Source organism: Bos indicus, chromosome 23, assembly GCF_029378745.1.
Source record: "Bos indicus isolate NIAB-ARS_2022 breed Sahiwal x Tharparkar chromosome 23, NIAB-ARS_B.indTharparkar_mat_pri_1.0, whole genome shotgun sequence".
NCBI lineage: Eukaryota > Metazoa > Chordata > Mammalia > Artiodactyla > Bovidae > Bos > Bos indicus.
In genome coordinates, this window is record NC_091782.1 from 47,678,360 (window position 1) to 47,697,949 (window position 19,590).

Genomic DNA, 19,590 nt, shown 5'->3' on the forward strand with positions numbered 1-19,590 from the left:
CTTGCCCCTATGGACATAGATGAGAAACATTCGCAATCAAATCAGGAATGTTAAGTCCTTCCCCAAAGAAGTAATTGGTGTTTCCCATGGAACTATAGTATCAGAGTATATCCCATGGTGATCATCAGAGTGAGGAGAGAAAAGGACATTGGAATGGAAAATTGTGTAGTTCATGTATATGGGAAGGTCTTGAATTTAAAAAACATTCTGTTCCTTAGGATCATGACTGAGAAAAAGAAAGGAGGGAATAAAAGATCTGAGGCTATACCTGGGACCCCTATAATTAAGCTTTAAATGTTATTCACGTGTAAAACTACTTTTCCCCCCTCTTTGATGCCTGAAAGGATAATGTTGAACCATCTTTGCTTTCACAGAGAGTTATTTTTTAGCAAAAGGGCAACACTGAGCATATTGCTGGAAAAATCTATGTTAGAGAAGAAAGAAACTCAGGGTAGAGGGCCTTTCTATGTACAGATACATATATTTCTCTCTTTCTTTCTCTCCCTCTCTCCATCCTTCCTTCCTTCCCAACTTCCTCTCTCCCCGTACCCCTTTCTTCTTTTTCTCTCTGTATCTATCTCTTTGTAACTACACAATAAATTTAATGTCTTTGGGGGAGCTTGGTAGACTTAGGTTGGTCTTCCACACCAACATCCATTTAGAAGTGGGAATATTTTCAACAGCAGGTCAGGGATTTTTCTCAGAGTGGCCCAATTCCAGGCTATGCTTTTTTTGGTGTGTGATTTTTTTTATGGAAACAAAGATTCTATCTGCTAAATTTCAGTAACAATCCGAAACACAAGCCCTCAAACTGAAGGTGGAGTCTCATGGTCCAGCCTCTGCCCATCACAACTCCCTCTGTTGGGTGTCCATTAGGACTCTTGACTTTTGCAAGTGGAAAGACCCCGGCCCTGGGTTTCCTCTGGACCCACATGTCTCCAATCTCTCTCTCTCTCGAACTGTTCTGGCTCATCACCCTTTTAAAATCCAGCGTATCTTGGGGAAATGTACACACATATGTATACAAATTTATTTACATTCATATCTGAGGTGTTTGGTCAACCTAAAGTTAACTATCATAGCTTGAAAGATTTTTTCCTGAGGCACAGAGTTAATGCCAGGATCGAATTTCCGTTTTGCCTTGTCAGCTACCAAATCCTGTGTCAGGATCCACCTCCCCACCCCATCTTCTTTTGGAGCCCCAAGGTCTGGGCTGAGCCTTTGTCCGCAGCATGGAGTCGGCCTCCAGCGCCAGATCTCAGCTCCAGGCTCCAGGCTCCCGCCCGGAGGAGACTAGGACGGTCCGTACCCCATCGGCGCCGGCCCGGGAGCCTTCTTAGCTCAATTTCCAGGGGAAAAAAAAAAAAAAATCCCTCCGCGCGCCCCCTCGGATGAAAAGCAACTTGCTGCTTGATTTTGGGGTCTGGAGTAGGAGGCGGGAGGCGAGGCGGCGAAGGTTGGGTTGGGGGCCAGGAGGCTCGAGCCCACCTAGAGTGGTCGGAGGCGGGGGTGGGGGGCACAGGAGGCCCGGGAAGGGTGTGGGCGGCCTGGGGGGCGGCCCGCGAGCCCTCCTCCGGGTTAGACCCAATTAAACTGCAATAAAACCCCGAGATGGAGGTTTGGGACTTGCCAGCTTCCCTTTTGCGCTCGCCGGTGCAGTGAGCGAGAGCTGGGAGGCTCCAGGTCAGAGTTTTCAGGGCCTTTTTCACGGGAATGGCGCTTTAATTAATGATTGGAGGCGAGATCTGGGCAACTTTCTTGCTTCACGACTCCCAAGGCGGCGCAAAATTTCAGACTCCCGGGCCCGGGTCTCTAAACTGATCAGAGCGGCGTGGGCCTTCGACTTGGGGACCCACATCTTCCCTCTCCCACCAGGCCTCCCCGAGCTTTCCACCTTCAACCCATTTCGGCAGAGCTGTGACTGTCCGACCTCTCCCCCAGGCCTCCCTTTCACCGAGAAGACCGAGACCTCGCCTGGACCCGCGCCGCCCGCCCACAGCAGGACAATGACCATTAGCCATCTGAATCTTTACAAACTCATTAAGACCTTGTTTGGTTGCGACAATTCAGTTGACCTTCCAATACCCGTTTGAGCCAGCATCCCAGACCAGAGACTATTTTAGGAATGGGAGGTTCTATGGAGGACCACTTATGTGACCCTCGTCCCCCTCTCCCCGACAACGCCCCGGGTCTCCGCACCCAACAGGGATCGCCCATTAGGATGACCTCAGATGAAAGCCTTGGGTGCTGATCCTCGCCAATCCCAGGCCCATTTGCTCCTCCGTTTCCCCTCTTCCCTGCCCTCTGCCTCCCTCCTCCCCCTCCCTCCTCTCAACACTCACCCTCCTCCCTCCTCCTCCCTTTGTAAAAATGCGCTCTGACTTTTGGGGCGGGGGCGGGGAGGCTGGCTGGGCTGGGTTGGGGAGGGGGGCTTCGCAGATAGTTGATATTCCGGGTCCAGCAGCTCTCCGCGCTCCCATTCTCTAAGCTCAGCCGGGGGGAAGTGTCGCCCCGGGCCAAACATATGCTTCTTTCCAGCGCGCTAATCCACCTTCAGCGTGGAGGCATAATTGCTCGAGTGTCCATGGATTCGCGGCGCTTTGTCCCTCGCTGGCTCCCATCAGCCCTGGCACACGCCATTTCAATCAAATCTTTTCAGAAAACTGTCTCCTTTTATCAAGTCCCAGCCCCTGCGAACGACCGGAGCATTTAACAAAACACCCTCGGTGTTCCGCCCGCCTCCCTCGGCCCTGGCGGAGCTGGGAGCTGAGATTATTGCAACAACTTTTCATTGAGTTCAGCCTCTGAGAAGGGAGAGAGAGAGAGAAAGGGAGCAGAAGAGGACAGAAGAGAACAACAACAAAAAAGCAACATCAGCATCCTAGACACACACATGTCTTTTTCTAAAGCCCTTGGTCCTTGGTGTCAGGTGTATTGGAAAGGAAAGGTCAGAGGTCACCCTCAAAGTGAAAACATGCTTCATCTGTTAAATTTTTCTTTGGAATTACAGAAATCAAGTATTCCAGCAGTCCAGTGGGTTAAAAAGATGGGCAGAAACAGGCTTAGAAAAACGGTCAGAGAAGAGGGAAGGACAATGTCTGAAGGATGTTTTTGATAGTCTCTTTCTCAAAAAACTCTCACAAAAAATCCCTCGCGTTGAACCCCACGTAATATCCCCTCTTTCTTTTGTTGCTAACGAAGGGGACAAATGGAAGTTGAATTTGAAGATCTCTGTCTTTATGATAGTACTCTCTGGGTAAATATGCAAGTCTTTCACACTCCTGATTTAATATCTTGACTGGATTCCCAGCTTCAGGAGAAAAAAGAAAAGAGAGAACGAGAGATTGAAAAGATGAACTCTGGATAAGACCCTACAAGGAGATCTTTAAAATATTTGTGACGCTATAGAAAAAAGTAATGAACCCAGATACAAAAGACGAAGCACCAGCTTTGATTTTGTGTAGCAATTATTATGCAAATATACACAAACAGAAGAGGTTGTAGTTCTATTACAGGAACACAGCTTTGCTGCTTGTTTGTAAAATGAGAACCTCAGAGTAATGAACAGTGTTCTTCAAATCCAGAATTACCCCATGTTGAGACTGATTTCAAGGACTTAGGTAATTTTCTTCTGCAGCTATTTATTTCCTGATGATGGAGGAGAAGAAAGGCAATGTGGTTGAGCATGACCATTTGCTCTACCGTCTTAAAATACAGCAGGCCTTTATGGTTTAAAATTCCATGGGGTGTTCTGGTGACTTCCCTCACTCCTCACAAGTCCAAGCTAAGGAAACTATGAAAGGCTTGCAAGTGATAAGGTCTTCCTTGATCACACAGACTCCACAATGACAATCCCAGTAGCCATGGTCCAGTTTCAAAGTCAGATGAAATCTTTGATGTCCTCTCCATTAACCAAGTGGATGAGCCAAATTTGCTGTGAATGCCAAGGTGTCTAAGTCAGACCTCCATGCCCACAGTTTGAATAGGTGATTGCAAATGTAAGGCTTGAAGTCCTCTAAAAATGTCCAGGCTGTGAGATAGGAAGGGGTCGGATTTAAAGGGGAAGGCTGTCCCAATTCACCCTGGAAACTGGGAAATTTCTTAGCTAAATCATGAGAACTAGAAATTACTTTGTTATGAATATGAAACACTAAAGGATGGTGGAAATCTTTCAAAATTTAAACCATGAGGATCGTCAGAGGGAAAAAGAGAGTGAGTTTTCAGTTTTTATTCAATTGCATACATTATGATCTTTTTGTAGTTATAAAACAAAAGAAATGCACAGTAACATCAAGTCTTCCTCCAATTCTCTTTTCATCTCTATGGTGAGGTTGGGGGTGGCGAGGGGGCCAGAGGGGAATTCAGAAGGAAGTAGTCATCTTGGAAAGGAGAGAGAAGTTAAAAACCATGATGGCAGGGACTGTAAGAACCCTCCAGTGGGGAAGACCAGGCTCAATAAACATAGTTGTTACATAATCTCTCAATTTCTCATCACTCCCTCCATGGTCAGTTGAATGGGCTCCAGAAAAGAATGTGTTTTCTGGAATATTAGGGAATATGGTAATGAAGAGTTCTAACCTTGAGGCTATTTATCCAAGTTAAAATGGTCTTGAAGATTCCCATTAAGCTCGAAGGTTGGGAACTGGGTGGGTTTCTCCTCTTACATTATGAGACATAAGCGGGTGGCTCCTGAAACAACGTGGGATGAGGGAGACTGATTATGGGGAAATGATGAATTGCAGGGGGCTTCTAATCATCCCCCGGGAACTCCGCCTAAAAAAGTTCCAGGAACAACAGAATAAAGTTCTGATGAGAGAAATCTAAAATTAAACCAATCCTTTAATAAGGAGACCATTCTTAGGGGGACTTTTCATTTTATTTTCACGTGAAGAGATATTGATCTCACCCAACAGCACTGACACCACTGCTGTCTAGCTCTGTTTCAAGGCTGAGAAGCATCTTGCTGGGTTAGTTCAGGAAAGCCGGGGAGAGCTGACAGGGATGCTTGGACTGGTCATGCCCCTTGAGGCTCCAGAAAAGCCGTGTGTCCCTCAGCGACATGGCTTAGACGGAGAAGAATCCGCCTGCTTGTTTCTGAAGGGGCTTTTTGCTACTAACTCTACCAGGAGGTCTGAGGGAGAAGCCTGGAGCAGAGAGGTGGCTCAGATAATGGTGGGGTTGGGAAATTCCTCCCAGCCCTTGGAAGTCAAGAGAGTTAAGTCACTGGTCTGAGTGCAGAGCTACAGCTACTTAGAGAAACTATCTCAGTGGGTGTTAATAAGTATGGAGAAAGTCCTAAGAAAAGGTAGCAAGAAGAGTTCCTTCAAGAAGGAAACAGGAGTTCAGAGCATCCTCCTGAATCCCTTTTCCTCCCTACCTTCCCCTCCCTCCTCATGGAATATTTTGGCTGAACTTTGTGTTCCTTTGTATTTCTCCCCTTTGCCGAGAAAACCTTAAGAACCTTCTACTAGGTTTAGATTTAACCACAACCCTTACTGAATCTGGCTTATGAAAACCAGACTTCTCTATGAGACGGGTCTTCTGGCAGCAATTAGTCTGACTTTTCTTTAACAAAATTCTTTGTAATGCCATTCAGAAAACCATTCGGTAGGAGTTTGTGGCTGGGAGTGTGTGTGTGTGTGTGTGAGTGTGTGTGTGTGTGTGTGTGTATGGGAGGGGTCGCTGGGGTGGGGGATGGTGTTACAGAAGGCCAATTTGTCTGATTTGGTGGAAAAAGAATCCCAATATTAGCACATTAACTTTGGGAGCTGTGAAATATTTAATTAGTGCACTGGTTGGGATCCTATTAAACTGGCTCTATTTCTGAAGACGGCCCTGAAAATCTGCATCTTCCTTTCCTGTGTGCCGAGTAGAAAACGGCATGGCCATCTTTCTTTGGAGCTGAATTATTTCAGTTTACCAAAGCAATTTATCTTTAAAAGCAGCCTTGTCTGGAACAAATGAAAGAAAAGATCCATGAGTAAATATTCCCATCTAGAAGATTCTATGGGTGGACAAGAGAAGAGAGTGCTTGGGACCAGGAAAGAATGGTCTGCCTCCATCCCAGCAGTGACTTCCCTGTGTCTGACCGATGGATAGTCACACAGTCCTAGAAACGCCCTCCTATTGGCCTCCTCCCCTACATGTATTTAAGAATCTAACCCCATTACACACACACACACACACACACACACACACACACACACACCAAACAAGAGATCTATTCATCCAGTCTGCAAGCCACCTCTCTTCTCCTGGTTATGCAAATTCTAAATTGAATCAAGGGGCTACAGCGTTCAGCCCATTGCTGAAATATGATAGAAAAAAAAAAAAGTTGGGTGTTCCAAGGAAATTGATTCCAACAGTTCATTTTCAGTCGGGGTGGACGTCTGTGTGTCTGGAGGTGGAGACACAAATCCATCTTGTTGAAGTTGTGGCTGCCAAGCTGGGAAGCGGCTCACAGATTTTGACCCACACCTCCCGCACTCCCCCTCCGGCCCCACCCCGGGGAGGGGGATAAATAAGATTTTGCGTCACTTAAGATGTAATGAGGACAACTCTGGGGAGCCTGTCGTGGGGGTAGGGGGGTGGGGAAGGACTTTGGTGTGAACTCTCTGGCATCACGGTTTCCTCGCCGTTGACAGGACCGAGGTCCAAAGGGCCGGTTCAATTGAGAATCGGTTCCAGCCGGGGAAGCGGTCAGCTCCTGCCTGCATCCTGCCGGGAGGAGGGGAAGGTGGTGGAGACTGCCGGAGGAGAGCCCTCTGAGAGCAAACACGCGCTCCCTGTCCCCTTCGGACCTGGGGGCGCTGGGACCTTCCAAAGAGAGGACAGGGTCTTCTTCTTTAAAACTAGCGGGCACCCTGGGCATTCCTTCTCGCCAGGCCTCCGGAGTCGTGGACACGGCTCACTCGCGGGCAGCCAGGCTGCGCTCCAGACCTCAGTTTCCCTGACGCGCGGACCAAGCCGGGAAGTTTCCGAGGGGGCCGGGGACACGTGTGCTTCGGTAAATCGAAGTGGGACCGGTAAGAGGAAGGGGGTCAGCCTCTTCCCCGTAGTCCAAGGCAGGGTTCCCCATGCACGGGACCCCCGGGCCCCAGTAACCCAATTCCAAGCCCCAAACAATAAAGGCAGGACCCGGCGCTGGTTCTCCGCCACCATCTCCATCTTGAGCACCGTTAAAAAAAAAAAAAAAAAATCCAATCTTTCTACACACCCAATACATCATTTCAATAAGAATGACTTCACTTTAATAAAGATTTAATACGTTAAATCTGTCTTGTCGCTGATCGATGCTGCTTTGTCTTGAAAACGATTTGGGTTTTCCTGATCCAGGATTCTGGGGCCAAGGCTGTAATTCAGAGTCGGGGTTGTTATTATTGTTGGGTAACACTACCCAAGGAGGAGAAGCCCCGCGTGCGCGATGACACACGCGCGCTCGCACACTTGGAGGCCCCGCTGGCATTTTCTCCTTGGGCTTCTCCAGCGTGGAAACCTGGAAAGCTTTTCTCGAACTGCCCGGGACATGGGGGGAAGGGGAACAGCGAGGGGAGGGGGCGCGCGGGCCGAGCGTCTGTCGGAGAATCATTTGCCCTGAATCACAAATTTTCACGGCTTAAAAAGAAAAGGTAAAGCTAATGTCTGGCTCAATTAATAAACATGGTAATTTCACACCCGGAGAAGGACATAATTTCATCCGAGCGCTATCGGCGCCATCACAAAGGGTCAAGGCGCAGCTGCGGCGAACCCGGGTCATTACGGAGTCGCTGAGCGGCTCCCGCGCCCCGGCCCAGCGCGCGCCTCGAGGCGAAGGATGGCTGCTGGCGAGGCCGGGGCGTCCCCCGATAAAGGACTTACCCACCGTGCGGGAAATGGAGCCGCTTTCAGACCGGGAGTAATCAGCTCGCAGACGTAGAGCCCGCCCCGGCCCTCCCCCACCCCCACGTTTACTTTTCAAAAATCAAAGACGAAACAAGCCAACACCCGCTCTCCACCACCTCCAGTCTTTTTCTCTTCTCCAGTCCTTTTAAGAAGAAATCCACCACCAATACAATATAGAGACACACACCTACATATGTTTATTTTTTTAAAGAGGTTGTCTTTTGATTCGTTGTCAATAGAAGCTATTGTATCTGTAAATTTCAGGACAGTTGCAGTTGACAAATTTGTGGTGTCAAGATTTGGGGCCAGGAGCTGGGAGACAAGATATTAGCTTCAATCTCATAATCTCTTAATCACATTACACTTTAAGTGAGCATGTGTAATTTCACCCATCAATGATTAATTTAAGCGTTTGGCGCACAATGACTTGTCTCACACACAAATACTGACTGGAGCATTGTTTGCTAGAAAGAAACCCTGAGATTTAGGAAAAAGAACCTGTCTTGTCCGTTCCATTGCGAGTCCCACTTTGGAATCAAAATGCATCTGTAATCGAGACCCTTAGGGCCCGTCTTCTCAAAGGATGAAGCCCCAGAGGCAAGTCCCCCCGAGTCACGGGGAGAGGGGGGCGCCCCTCCTCCCTTCTCTGGGTTTAGATTTTTAAGCAGATCTTCAAAGCTCAGATAAATGCCCATTAAATAGCCACATGCAAATAGGATGGAGCCGGGCAGCTAAACACACAAAGCCCATCTCACATGAAACAAAGCATGATTGATGGCAACCCGGATGCTCGTGTGTTTGGAAAAAAAATTATCCTTGTCCAGTCTCCCAGGTGTCTAAATTATTGAAGAGCGATGTACATATTTCAACGGAAGAAGGTGGCCGAGGTTAGGGATCGGCGGTCCTCGCCGCCCAAGCCACTGTGCGGTGTATTTGGGTCTGGGGAGACTTCCGTGCAAAGAATTTTAACACCTTCTTCTCTGGGCGGCCAAGGAGGCAGCGCTAACCTGACAGCTCTCGGGTAAATGGTTAGAATGGATCGCTCTCCTCGGCCGGGGACCTACTCGCCGGCCTAGGGCAGCGGGTCCCTCCTCAAGGCTGACGGCTGCGCACCGCGTGCTACGCAGGCCTCAGAGCGCGGTGGGCAGGGCAGGGCCGCGGTACCCATCCAGGCCAGCCGCTTCGCCGCCGAGCTAAGCCCTGAGGTCCGACTCCGCGGGCAGAGCCCAGGGAGGCTCTCACGAAGGCAGCTCTTTGTTCTGGCACTTTCAGGGCCTCGGATGGATGCACCTCTGGGGACGCGCGAGGGGTCGCCCCGTCGGGTGGGGGTGGGGGAGGGGGGAATAGGACCCTGCAGGTCTGGCTCGGAGCAGAGGGGCAAGAGTAGCGGCTCTTACTGCTGGGCCCCATCGGCCACTGGTGATGGAGGAGGGTTACTAAAGCAGGTAAATACGGGGGAAATAGAACTTTCCAGAATTTCGTGTCAAGTCTAAGAACGGAATATTTGAATATAGGCAAGCATCTTTGTGTATCTCCTCCCCTCCCTCTCTCCCACACTTTCCTCTCTCCTCTTTCTTGTTTGTTAGCTTTCTAAATTAACCCCCACCCCCCGCCCCCGTCCGGTTCAACTCTCCAGCTCGTCTCTGTTTTTCTATCTTCTTTTTCTCTTCTCTCCCTTTCCTCCCTGCCTCTGTCGTCTAGTTTATAAACATGCCGAAGAGAGAGAGAAAGAGCCTCAGCGATTCCTGTAGAGAAAGGGGTCTGGCTTTTGGGGATTGGCCTTCGCGGCCTCTGGTCACCTAGGGAGCCCCAGGCGCCCCCTTCTCCGCTGGTGGGAAGGAGAGGCAGTGGGCCGTCCGTCCTCTGCATAGGCAGAAGCCTCTACTTCCCACACATCGAATCCTAACCCCAAACTTGCATCCATTTCGCTGCTCGAATCAGGCTCGGCGGATTCATAATAGCGACGACAAAGAGTAATTACATATTAGAAAACAAAACAATAATTACACCACCAAGTCACACACACCAGTCAGCGAAGCACAGTCGCCAGGGTTGAAAACAGCCAAGCCCGCGGCGCCGGCAGCTGACTCAGCAAATCCGAGAAGCTCCGGGACCCGGTCCACACCGGCCCTGCGACCGCCTCTCCCGAGGCCGGACAGCCGGGTCGCCCCTGCCCCTGTCCGGGTCACCTGCTGACCGCTCTTAGAGGCCTTCCTTCATCAGATCTGATTTGGGAGCCGTCTGGCAGAAAAACATCTCACGGACCAAATAATCGATTTCCTGGAGAGTAGGGTATTGTTTTTGCATCAAGGTAGACACACAGATGCTTGAGTTTGAACCACTGTTTCCCATTTTTACCCTTAGAGCACAGCAAGGCGGTGCTCACGTGTTCATTTCCCCCAGCATCTGTCACCTGGCTCCGGGGTCACTTGGCTGCGCCCTCAGGCCGCAGCGTCTTGGGGTCTCCGCTTTATTCCCCCAAGCGTCAAGGCCGCCTAGGACTTTTGACTTCTTTCCCCGGGGCCCACAGGCGGGTTATTGGGCCCAGCTTGGGACCGAGCGCCTCCCTAACCAAGGCCTTTCGCGATTGCTGCTGAATACCCCGCTTCCCGGCCCCACGGGAGGTCCCTCTTTCCGGCAGGGCTGCCCCCCGCCCCCCGGCCCTCTGCCGTGGCTCCCGCGCGCCTGCTGGTTCGCCCCAGGGGGCCCAGGCCAGGAGGGTGGGTGAGGGAAAGGGGGGAGGGGTGGCGGCTGGGGGGATGGAAGCGTCGCCTGCGGCCGGGCGGAGATGTGCCGAAGTCCCCGCGGCCCGCTGCGCACCGAGGCCGGCTCGGCCTGCAGTCCGGGGGCGGGGGGCGGTAATGATGCGGAGGACGGCAGAAACGCCTGCTCCCTGAGCCCAAAAGACGGTGGCTAGAAGATGCAACTAAGCTTGAAAGGCCGAGAAAGGCTTGAAAAAGACGGAGGTTGCTCCCCCCCCTCCCCATCCCCCAGCTGGGTCTCTGCTCCCACTTCGCCAGGCCTACGTTGGAGCTTCCAGGGAGAGGCGGCTTGGGTGGGGGCCGTCGAAGGGCGAGAGCCGAGCTGGGGACTGTCCTTGCCAGGCGCTGGAAGCAGCCCCCGAGGCCCAGGAACCACCGCACGCGCCCCTTCGCGGGCCACACCACCCCGCTCCTCTACAGCGCAGGCGACAGAGGGGTCCGACCGGGCCAAGGGCACAGCGACCCAGAGTGGCCGCCAGGGACTGAGGGCAATCTGAGCCGGGCTGAAGCCCGCGCGGGGCCTGCGCTCGGTCTAGCGCCCTCTATAGCTCCCACGAGCCCCACCGAGTGTGGACCGCTCTCCTTTCATCCCCCAGGGCTCCGGGAAGGACAAAGGACCTATTAAAAAAAAAAAAAAAAATCCAACAACAACAAAAAAATATCAACTTGACCCCCAAAAGAACACTGTTTAATGAGGTGGAAAATTCTTCCACACAAATTGCTTTTTCTACTACTTTATGAGAGTTCATAAATGTTAATGAAATCCAGTTACCAAAAAGTAACATACATCATTGCAGCCGAAGGGAGGCAGAGGAAGGAAGGTGGTGGTTAACGTACAGTTATAATTAAAATAACAGCAGCGGCAGCAACAATGCGGCCTATGGCTCCTGTGGTCAGAGGTCCGGTCCAGCGGTCCGGCCTCGCGCCCCTGTATCCCATCTGGCTTGGCCATTGGTGTTTCTCTGGACAGGGAGAGCCGCTTCGGCATAAGGAACACAGCCAAAAACTAGAGGCGCACAAACAGGTGGAGCAGAATGAAAATAAAACCAGCGCCTCTGTTCCTTTTCTTTTGCAACTGAATGCTTGTTACTGACTCAGATGTCCTCAAACTTCGTGCTGAAAATCGAACCCAGAGGAGAGAGGCCAGGCAAGTTTATCATCTTCCACCCCCAGGGGACCTCATTGCTTTTCTCTTCCTCTTTTCGCTGCAGACTGTAAGCTCCTAGAGCCAGCGATCTTATTCTGCTATTTCTGCCCTGAGCATCCAGCCCAGTGTTTGGTACATGGCAGGTGTTTAATAGGTATGTTCTGAGTAAGTGAATGAGCGGATGGACCAGTAACAGAAAGTTAAATAACTCAATGGATAATCTACTTGATGACATCTGAGATGCTCAAGCACTCAATAGTTTCAACATTCAACACACATTTCTTTCTGATAACTTACTACGCGAGGGAACTGTTCTTGGCCCTGGAGACACAGCAAAACTAACAAGACAGACCATAATCCCTCCACTCAGGAAGCTTACGTTTGATTTGGGATGTTTTTGTAGATGTGTTGTTTCACACGGCTGGACAAATGGTCTCCTATCTAACTTTGGAAAAATACTTTAATTTCTACCTTCCAGATTCTTCCTTATTAAATGGAATTTCGGAGATAAGAGGTCAACTGCTGAAATTCATTATATAAATGATATGTCCTTCCCCCCTCCCCCAGCCTTATTGCTACATGATTGACATATAGGAGTTGTATATATTTAAGGTGTACAACTTGATGTTTTTATATAGGGTACATTGTGAAATGATAACCACATGCAAGCTAATTTACGTATCTATCATCTCACATTGTTACCTTTTTATTTTTCTTTTTGGTGATAATACTTAAGACCTACACTTTGAGCAAATTTCAGGTATGCAGTTGAGTGTTGTTACCTGTAGTCAGCATGCTGTACATTAGATCTCCAGTCTGTTCATCTTGCCTAATTGAAACTCTGTATCCTTTAGCTAACATCTCTTCCGCCCTCTCTGCTGTTCACCCAGCCCTTCATCCTGAAGCCAGTTTTCCCCCAACCCCTCTCCCCAGCCTCTGGCAACCACCATTCAGCTCTCTGCTTCTATGAGTTCAAGTATTTCTTGTTGTTGTTTAGTTGCTAAGTTGTGTCGAACTCTTGTGACCCCCATGGACTATAGCCCCCCAGGCTCCTCTGATCATGGGATTTCCCAGGCAAGAATACTGGAGAGGGTTGCCATTTCCTACTCCAGGAGATCTTCCTGACCCAGCGATTGAACCTGCATCTCCTTCATTGGCAGGTGGATTCTTTACCCCTGAGCCACCAGGGAAGCCCTCAACTATTTTAAATTCCACTTATAAGTGAGCCCTTGCAGTATCTGTCTTTCTGTGTCTGGCTTAGCATAATGTTCTCCAGGTTCATCCACGTTATCCTAAATGGCAAGATTTCCTTCTTTTAAGGCTGAATAATATACACAATATTTTAAAGGATATGTTTTGAAAGTGCATGTTTTATATTCCTTTAATGCGATTGTTTTCTCTTCTGGCTTTATTTCTGATGGATAAAACTGTTTTTTTTTTGTTTGTAAATACTTAGGAGAATTTGAATGTTTTCCTGTTCCCTTTGAGAGCTGCTGAAATCAAGTCATTTTGGCTTTGCATCCATTGCTTAATATTTTGTGGACTGTAAATATGAGTACCAATACTAATAACTCTACTTTTTTAAGCCCTTATTTTTTGCCAGTTACTGTGCTTGGTGCCTTATTGGCATTACCTCATTCAAACTGTCAAAAACCCTTTGAGATAAGTTCTATGGTCAGTGTTTTATTTTTAAAATGGGGAACCAAGGTTGAGAGAAGGTAAGTACTGAATCTGGTAAGTACTGCCAGGTAAGTACCTGGCAATGCCTGATCTGGAACCCTTGGCACTAGAAGGGAGAACACACCATAGAGCTTCCAGCCATTGTGATCAAGGGCAACTTATTTGCCCGCAGCTTTCTTATCCATCTAAGGTCCGGCTAGTCAAGGCTATGGTTTTTCCAGTAGTCGTGTATGGATGTGAGAGTTGGACCATAAAGAAAGCTGAGTGCCGAAGAATTGATGCTTTGGAACTGTGGTGTTGGAGAAGACTCTTGAGAGTCCCTTGGTCTGCAAGGAGATCCAACCAGTCCATTCTGAAGGAAATCAGTCCTGGGTGTTCATTGGAAGGAATGATGCTGAAACTGAAACTCCAATACTTTAGCCACTTGATATGAAGAACTGACTCCTTGGAAAAGACCCTGATGCTGGGAAAGATTGAAGATGGGAGGAGAAGGGGACGACAGAGGATGAGATGGTTGGAAGGCATCACCGACTCAATGGACATGAGTTTGAGTAAACTCCGGGAGTTGGTGATGGACAGGGAGGCCTGGCGTGCTGCAGTCCATGGGGTTGCAAAGAGTCGAACACGAATGAGCGACTGAACTGAACTTCTCATCTATAAAATGGAGCCAATACCTGTCTGCTCTATATTGTTCACAGTGTGGTGAAGATAAAATTTAAAAGCACTGTGAAAATGTTAAAACATTGCATGAGTATACCGTGGCTTTTGGTTATTATCACTCTATGCTGTTCCTGATCTATAACAGCTGCTGCTGCTGCTGCTAAGTCACTTCAGTCGTATCCGACTCTGTGTGACCCCATAGAGGGCAGCCCAGCAGGCTCCCCTGTCCCTGGGATTCTCCAGGCAAGAACACTGGAGTGGGTTGCCATTTCCTTCTCCAATGCATGAAAGTGAAAAGTGAAAGGAAAGTCGCTCAGTCGTGTCCGACTTTTCACGACTCCATGGGATGCAGCCTACCAGGCTCCTCTGTCCATGGGATTTTCCACGAGAGAGTACTGGAGTGAGGTGCCATCGCCTTCTCCCTATAACAGTTAGTACCTCCAATAAGGTGCTCTGCAGCAGCAGTCACTGAAATTGATGGAACTTTGGCTGAGCAATTGTTTGGGGGATGCAGGCGGTGATGGATCTGGTGGGGATGGGGTAGCACATTTAATGTACTGGTTAAGTAGAGAAAACACTACGGAGATGACTCGGCTCTTCCTGATGAGTCTTGCTGCATCCTGGGGGATCTCAGGGTCTGGCAGGAAGGGGTCTGAGGCCCCCTACCCACCCTCCACAGTCTTCCCTAGGGACATCCTTCCTCCTAATTGCAGGGTTCCCTGATCCTCCTTGCCTGTGCCATCGGCCCTGTCGTTGGCCATCACTCTTCGAGCCGGTCCAGCATGACAGTGAGAAAGGTTAAGTGTTCGTTTCGGTGAGTAAATTTGCAGTGCTGCCTGGAGACAACATAATTGCTACTTCCCACATCTTATTGTGACGGTAGAGAAACGGCCACAAAGACATCAAACGAACATCAAGTGTCTGGCACTGCCTATCGCACCTGTCATCCTCCACAGAGTGGGCAAGACCTTGTGGGTGTTTGAAAACCTTTAGCACCTTTTCACAGGAGTCCCTTGTCTGGGGTGACACCTGGAGATGTCTTTACTGTTGGAAACTTGGGTCAGCTAGTCGAGGCACAAAGAGGCAAAGCTGTGAAGGACATACTAGCTTCTTAATACTGGAGAAGGCGATGGCACCCACTCCAGTACTCTTGCCTGGAAAATCCCATGGACGGAGGAGCCTGCTAGGCTGCAGTCCATGGGGTCGCGAAGAGCGACCCGACTGAGTGACTGAGCAACTTCACTTTCACTTTTCACTTTCCTGCATTGGAGAAGGAAATGGCAACCCACTCCAGTGTTCTTGCCTGGAGAATCCCAGGGACAGGGGAGCCTGCTGGGCTGCCGTCTATGGGGTCGCACAGAGTCAGACACGACTGAAGCAACTTAGTAGCAGCAGCAGCAGCAGCTTCTTAATGGTTTTAGTAACCAGCTTCCCTGGTGGCTCAGGTGATTAAGAACCTGGCTGGAATGCAGGACACCTGTGTTTGATTCCTGGGTCAGTAAGATCCTCTGGAGAAGGGCATGGCAACCCATTCCAGTATTCTTGCCTGGAGAATCCCATGGACAGAGGAGCCTGACATGCCCCAGTCCATGGGGTTACAAAGAGTCAGACATGACTGAGCAGCTAACCCTTTCACAACCAGTCTTTATATTTCATTCATTCGTTTATGTGTGCATTCATGTATTCAACTCTTTTTGAGCTCTTTGCTGAAAACTCAAAAATTCCATTGAGAGGCTCCCAGGCTGGTGGGGAGGCAGATGAGTGAAAATATACTACCGAACAGTGAGGGAAGTTTTAATACAGATTTATTCACACAGTCGGGCCGAGTCAGTTAATCATTTTGATATACGGGCAGTAGGCTACAGCATGCATTCTCAGTTGGGGTGATATTGACTTGAAAAGGGCAAAAGGTTTTTCCTGGGGGGCAAGAAGTTTTTAGATATTACATTGGTTTGTGATCTTCCAAGACCAGCAATACTCAATAAAAGCTTATTCTTTTATATTTAATTTCCCTTGTTACATAGACTTGAAGTCAAATGTTTTTCATCTTTGAGGGAGTGATATATGGAAAAAAAAAAAAAAAAGGACTGATAACCACTGGGCTAGATAGATGAATTTCCCTTACAAAGTCAGGGGCTATCTAAGACTACCAAGTTGGCAGTTGTGGCTGGCATTTTCAGTTAGTTAAAAAGCAGCTGTTGGTTTGGTTAATTTGTCCAAAACTTCCTCATTATTTTACTGATAAAAGCTTTCCTGGTTTGTGTCTTAATAGAGAGACTTGCCTGCCCTGTCCTGCCCAGTCTCAAAATAAAAAAGTGAATTCTATTATTCCTCTTGTTTCCTCAAAAATTAGTTAACTCTGAACCAACTTTTAGCCCCTCAGTTTCCTTGCTGCAAGAAGAAGCTGCTAGATACAACGTCGACATCCTGAGAAGCAAGAAGTTTTGCACAGAAGATACACTGTGTTATTAGTTATGAATAGATGGTTGTTGAATTTGCAAACATGATTCCTTCCATTCATGCAGAGGTTAAGATATCAAATTTTAATACACAGAGAAAGCAATACAATCCCTTCACAAGGTTGTAAGTAATTTATTCTTTTGGTTTGCAGTTCTTATCCTTTGGGCTAACTGTAATTAGCACTTCTATATCTTGCCCAAAGCTTAACCTAAGAAATTACTGGGCCCAATATCTGAGATTTTTGGAGGAATTTTGGAAGGAATTTTTCACTGTAGAAAGACATTTGAGTAGTAGAACATAAAACTAGTTAGGAAATGTACTAATAGCTGGACCCTAACAATCAAATGAGCAGAAACAATGATGATTCCTGAGCCCATTGAATGAAGGAGGAGAAAAGGAAAGTGGCCCAGGGGGGTAGGGGGCTTGAAAATGGTCACAGAAGAGCTTTACCTGAAATGGCTTCATTTAAAAGGAGGAATAGAACCTTCTGTTTCCCCTTCCATGGAAGTTTGAAAAATAAAAACCCCTACCACCCACAATATGAGATGGTTGGATGGCATCACCGACTTGATGGACGTGAATTTGGGTAAACTCCGGGAGTTGGTGATGGACAGGGAGGCCTGGTGTGCTGTGGTCCATGGGGTTACAAAGAGTTGGACATGACTGAGCCACTGAACTGAGCTGACTGACCACCCACAAAGATATCCTGGGTAGTCCTAAGGACACGTTAGTGGGGGCTAGCAGAAAACCTGGCTCAGGACTCCTTGCCAGCAAAGGGCAGAGCTGGTCTGCCTTCCAGAAGGTTAGCGCCTTCCCCAGACAGAGAGCCGAGCAGGAGGGGGCGGGGTGGGACCGTCCCGCGCCTCTCAAACAGCGTTTCAGTCCCTCTGGGTCAGCAGTGGCTACTGTAGATACGAGCCTTTCCATATAAACCCTGCTTGTGTGAAGTTGCTGTTGGTCCAGTCACACAGACGGGGACACAAAAGCCATTTGTTAACGCTTTAGACGAGGCTGAAGGGGAGCTGTGAGCAGGCTGACCCACATTCCTCAGGGAACGTAGCAAACAATTCTCCTCATTCACACCACAGGAGGGTTGACTGCTTCATTGTCGGTCTTGTTATTGTGGCTGTTACTCCTTTAATGACACTATTTTCAAAAGTTTCAAAGTTGACTGCTAACATTTGCTTCACTTTAAATCTTAGTGTTAAAGTGTTTTGGGTGTGTGTCTGTGTATGTTCACACAGGAGAATGACCCGAGAGGCAGTTTCATCTAAAGGAAACTAGTGTTTAAACTCCTAAATATTTCCATCTTCGTACCTACTATCTGAGGTACCTTTGAGTCAATAACCTCATTGTAAAATAAAGATGGGCATATCTGGAGCTGGCTGAGGTTTAGCTTGAAGAGCAGTGGGTTTGAAAGCAGAGGAGCAGGCATTTTTTTAGCTGTGGGCAAACTATTTAATGTGCATGAGCATTTATTTCCATGCCCATTAAATGGGCATGATACTATACCAGCTCATCAGAGTCTTGGGTGGTTTAGATAAAATAACGGACACTGTAAAAATCACAGTGCTTTGAAGATGTGAGGTGACTTTGTAATTAGGCTGAGAATGAGCTAACACTGAGACTTCCCCTCTAAGAGCTTCATGGACAGTTTTTCCTCACCCGAGTTCATCTGCCACACTGGATGAATGCTGAGTATTTTATGGTAGCCTAGAGTTATATTCCTAAATGTAGATCTAATTATATCAATCTCCTCTTCACAAAACTGCAACGGGTTCCCTTTTATAAAGATTAACCTCTAAAACTCAGCCAGGCAGGTGAAATCTTCTTGATCTAACCTGAAACTGCTTTTCCAAGGCTTTTGTTCATTAAATGCTTCCCACGTTTTGGCTGCTCTAACCTTGCCAGGCCTTGAATATGTTGGGACCTTACAGGACTCCGCCCGATCTTTGCTCAGCCTCTGATGTTGAATTCTTCCCACTCAGAACATGAATAATCATTCTCATCCTTTAAGTCCCGTCATACAAATTCATCTCATAAAGCATCTCTGATCTCTCCAGTCAGAAGCAATTGTTTCATCTCCTGACTTCTTACAGCATAATTCTTGTAACTTTATTTAAGCCTGCTTGAATTCTGTTTAACTCCCTTTGCTGTGAACCTATGATGATCATTACTATTTGTTGAACATCCTGTATCTTAGTGGGGCTTCCCTCGTGGTTCAGATGGTAAAGAATCCGCCTGCAATGCAGGAGACCTGGGTTCCATCCCTGGGCCGGGAAGATCCCCTGGAGGAGGAAATGGAAACCCACTCCAGTATTCTTGCCTGGCGAGTCTCATGGACAGAGGAGCCTGGTAGGCTACAGTCCAGGGTGTCACAAAGAGTTGGACAGTACTGAGCAACTAACACTTCCACACTAATATTACTATCTTTATAAAGAAGTTAGTTGATGTTATGCTGTGCATGCTTCAGGCACAGTAAGGCCTGTTTAATAAATGAGGAATATTCTCACTCCACTTTGTGTTTATGTCTCTGTCCTTCACCAAATGACAAGTATATTGAGGAAAGGGCCTATGCTTTCTTTCTTTTTATTTTTAAGATTTTATTTTATTTTTTTTTGATGTGGACCATCTTAAAGTCTTTCGTTGAATTTGTTATAATATTCTGTTTTGAAAAAATTGTTGTTTGTTTATTTTTGGCCACTCTGGTCTTTGTGGCTGCCCTCAGGCTTTCTCTAGTTGCAGTGCATGGGCTTTTCATCGCCACGGCTTCTCTTGTTGCAGAGCACAGGCTCTAGGGCATGGGCTCAGTAGTTACCCAGAGGCCTGTGGAATCTTCCTGGACCAGAGATCGAACCCACATCCTCCGCATTGGCATTGGCAGGCAGATTCTTAACCACTGGACCATCAGGGAAGCCCCTGCTTCTGTTTTTTTGTTTTTTTAGTGTTTTGGTTTTTTTTGGCTGCAAGACATGTGAGGTCCTAGCTCCCTGACCAGGG